Source organism: Eucalyptus grandis, chromosome 1 (assembly GCF_016545825.1).
Source record: "Eucalyptus grandis isolate ANBG69807.140 chromosome 1, ASM1654582v1, whole genome shotgun sequence".
In the NCBI taxonomy this organism is placed as follows: domain Eukaryota; kingdom Viridiplantae; phylum Streptophyta; class Magnoliopsida; order Myrtales; family Myrtaceae; genus Eucalyptus; species Eucalyptus grandis.
This window is the reverse complement of record NC_052612.1, coordinates 9,252,753-9,257,411: the sequence shown is the minus strand read 5'-3', so window position 1 is coordinate 9,257,411 and position 4,659 is coordinate 9,252,753.

The window sequence follows — 4,659 nt, the reverse complement described above, 5'->3', positions numbered from 1 at the left end:
AAGTCATTACACCCAAATTTTCGCTATGTTTTAAATTAATTTGCATAAAAAAATTAGGGATTAATTTGACCCTAGCAAAAACAATTTTCACATCAATTAGGCCTTAATTTCTTTTTTGCATCCATTAATCTTTTTTTTCACTTTTTTCGGATAATTTAATAATAATAATAATAATAACCAAAAAAAATAATAAAAAAAAAAAAGAGAAGAAGCAGTCCACTGGGGCTGGGCCTTCGCGCCCAGTCCCTTTTTCTCCTTTTTCCCTTCCACGCGGGCCCAAGGCCCATTTCCTTTAGCTCGGTCCCCTCTTCTTTCTTCTTCTTCTTCTTCCTTCCTCCTTCCTCCTTCCTCTTCCGCCTCTGCAACGCACGCGCAGCAAAGGTGACGCGCGCAAGGACGGCCTACGGCGGAGAGAGAGAAGAGGTAGGCTGGCAACGGACGGGATGCGCCTTCAAAGCGGAGCAAGTGGGTGGCTGAGGAGACGCCTGTTCGGCCGCACCAAGGCCGGTCGGCGTGCGAGGACCGGCGGCCAAAGCCCCGTCGACCGGCCTCCCCTCGCCTATAAATAGGGCCTCCGACGAAGGCCAAAGAACACGCGCCGTGACAGATCAAAGGCATGCGAGCTCCGAAAGCTTCCCCCGAGAGACTTCAGGGGAGGCCCGAGAGCGAGCAAGCCGGAGATCTAAGAGTGGGGGAGAGCTGAGGAAGCCCAGATCTGAAGGCGTTCGATCAGATCTGGGCGAGATTTGAAGCGGGGAGGCAGAGAGCAACCGAGCCCCCGGCGACCACCGAGCCTCGGTAGGTTCCGGCCCCGAGCTTCGTCGGTTTTCGATTTGTTCTATTTTTGGGAACCAGTTTCCCGAGGATCCCGGCCCGGAGACGAGCGAGGTGGACGGACGTGGCCCGATCTATCGAGCTCGTCCTCCGTCCGACGCCGCCGAGCCAGGTAGGGAACGCCACCAACAGCCCCTGCTCCTTTCTCCTCGCGTTCTCTGTTTCGGGTTTGCCGGACGGGGCAACCGTTGTCCGGCTCGCCCGAGTTTCCAACCTTCCTTGTGCATGTGCTGCTATTCTCGGTTTTTGCTAGTGGTTTGCTGCAAACCTGAGCGTGAAATCAAGTCCCAAATAGGTCAACGTTTCCCCCTCTGCCGATGCACTTTATGTGTTCGACGAAACATTTAATATAGGCACACGTTTGTGTTCTTCATTGATGGTCGAAACTTGCTGACCTTCGTGTTACGTTGAACATAAATGGGTAGGCCCCATGCTAAAATCAAGTTTTGCTGATCCATTGTTTGTTGATTTTTTTATCCATTGCTGACCTCCAACGCCCCCCGCGTGTTCGACGAAATGCCCGCGTGAAATCCGGTCAAGTGTTCTCAGTTCTGTGTACGCCGTGGGCGCCCTCGGCTTTGCTAAAAGGGTTTTTTCTTTTTTTGCAAGCTCCCGTCGCTACCCTCTGCTTGGCACATTCTTGTTTCAATGTGTTTTCGTATATGTGTCGTGACCGGTTCTTGACCGCCGGGCATGGTTTATACGGTGCCTGAATTTTTGTTGATTAAACTCCGTTTCTTTTAGTTACTTGAACCTGTAGGGCTTCGGTTCTTTGGGAAAAGGAGGCCAGCGCTTGCGCTGGATTTGCTTCTGTGATGGGAGGCGTGGGGGTGAAAGAAAAATAAAAGCAAACGGGATAAAAAAAAAAAAAAAAGAGGAAGGAAAGTCAAAGCGATTAAAGACAACAAAGGGGGTCTTTCCCTTTTCCTTTAGTCTGACAGCGTGAGAGGAGAGAGAGATGAAGCAAAGTAAAAAAAAAACAAATTAAAGAGAATTGATGGAAAAGAAGAGAGGAGAAGAAAATGGGTCTCTCTCTCTCTTCTGCCGTTCTTGCGTGTGCAGCGGGAAGAGTGGGACAAGACAAGAGAGAGAGAGAAAAGTTCAGAATGAGGGTTTTAGGCTATGAAGACGGACACGCGACACGACACGCGATACGTCATTTCTTAAAAAGTAGAGAATTTCAACACGTTCCGACACGTTATATATTAAATAAATATTTTTATTTTTAATTAATTTGATTCAAATTCACAAATAAATAAATAAGAACTTATAATAAATTTACACTAATAATATTAATAAATTTATTCATAAAAAATTTAAAAATATATTCCTAATTAATACGTGTGCATATTTAAAAATGTATTTTTTATTTTAACAAAAATTATTCCCCTCAAATCCTCTCTCCTCGTTTCTCTTTCCCCTCTTTTCCCACGCCACCACCCCAAAATCCTCCCCTTCGATTTCTGCAATCTGCCCCCACTCTCTCTCTCTCCCCCTCCCCTTCCCCCTACGCCCCCATCAATCACCCCCCAACCCCTCAGTCTCTTCCCTTCTCTCCTCCTCTCTCTCTCTCTCTCTCTCTCCCTTTCCCCTACGCCACCACCTGCTCCCTGCGTCCCCCATTACCTGCGCCCCCATCAATCGCCCCCATCCCCCTCAGTTTCTTCCCCTTCTCTCCTCTCTCCTCTCCCCCTCCCCCTCCCTTTCCCCACACGCTACCACTTGCTCCCTGCGAGGCTGTGCCCCCATCAATCCCCTCCATCCCCGTTCTTCCCATGCTCTCTCTCCCTCCCCCTTCCCCCACGCCACCACCTTCTCCCCGCCCCCTCAGTTTCTTCCTCACGATCTTCTCAACTCTTTCGATCGCCTCATCGCGTCGCCTCCGCCCTTCCTCCTTCGGGGCAGCTGCAGCCTCGCAGCGAGGCCCTCGCCGCCGGCCCTCCATCGCTTAGTTTATGCTCTTCCTCGCCGTCGCGGCCTCACCTCCGCTTCCTCGACCTCACCTCTCTACACACCATCGTCTTCTTCAACAATCTCTTTCGGACATGCGTGTCGAGAAAGTTGACCACGTGTCGGATTTCTCGACACGCGTTGACCGCGTGTCCGAACGTGTCCGGCGTGTCCGAGCGTGTCGGACACGTCGACACGTGTCGGACACGACTCGGAAGGCTCGGCAACGTGTCCGTGCTTCATAGGTTTTAGGTGTGCTGGTCGCCCTAAGGGGGGCGGGGGGCGCGTGAGACCCGGGTCGGTCGGGCCGGGCTTAAATCAGGCTGAGCGCGCCAGGTCGACCTACCGGGTCGTTTTTTACAATATATTATTACTTTAATAATAAAAATAATAAAAATAATAAAAAAAATAATTTATTTTTTAGAAAATCAGAAAAATAAAAAGTATCCCATGTTTTCCCAAAAAATCATAAAAAGGCAAAAGTAATTTATATTTTCAAAAAGGATCGAAAATCCAAACAAACAAAAAAAAGCTTTTTATGTTCAAAGAAAATAGGAAAAGACCAAAAAATGTTTTTCTCAACAAATGCATGGAAAATCTTTTGAAAATCCAAAACCTTTAGGGGTTAGACAATATTAGGTACCGGAAGGGTATTAGTGATTAACTAGTATAATCAACTCTCCGATCCTAATTTCTCTTGTTGTGCATGAGCGAATATTTCTCGCAATATTTTACTTGGGTTTCTAATCAACCCACCTCAAATTGATTAGTGACGACTTTTTTTAAAATTAACTTATAGGTTACAAAAATTAAAACTATAAGTTGTGAATTGGTGGGCTTGGGAGAGCCCTGGCTAAGCCTAATAGATTTAGCTCGAGCCATTAGCCTTTACAGCGCCCCCTGATCGAGCGTCGAAAAAGAGGTTGTGACACCAGGCTGTTACAATTTTTGCAAAGGTCAACCACCAATAGAAAGCTAATGAATTACTAAATGGGATTAAAGGTTCCTCTCACGAGGCAATTGCTCGCTTTTAGGATGGAGTATATTAATCTAACGTCCTTTTAATAAATTTTTTTCTTTATTTCAAAAATGTTTTGCATGCAGTTTTTATTCGTCGTTATCCTATGCCATTAATATGTTAGATGTGATCATGTAGGTGCGAAAACAATAATGAAAAGTTGAATAATAATAACAATAAATAAAATATTTAATAAATTTAAGAAACTGAAATGCAGGAGCAAATAGAAATGGATCCCTATCCAGTCACTTATTGAGGGACTTTGCAAGCTCCGATTCATAAAATAATTATGCAAGGATGAATGCGATTTCTATTCATGAAAGTGATGATAAGTGTGATTAAAGCACGACCTAAGTCATATAAAATCACTTGTGTCATTCTTTTTTGGTTCTCTTGTTTATAAATATGAACACGACTCAACTAATGCTATGATATATGCACCTTATCTAATATGCATATGATGTTCTAAATGTCACGTAAGCTAGCTATAACGAATTAACATTCATCGCAAGCTTTCTAGCAGCTCCAGAGAAATCCTGACAATAAAATTACAAGAAAATCCATTCTCCTCAAGATAAAAATTCTAGGAAGATGACATGCGACAAGATACTAAACCGCAAAACAATCAGCTGCAGGTACTCGCATTTTTGTTTTGGCCTAACACAGACAGTAAAATCAGAACAAGATCCTCCGGGATATCCTCGAGAATCAACTCTACCGTCCAAGCAATTACGAAGTGAAAATCACCTCTGGCAGCGAACTTTAGAGAATCGAAAGAGAATGACGCCACAGACCAAAGGGAGACTTTCGAACGGCAAATCGGGATAACAACAGCAACAACAAAGGGAGACTTTTGA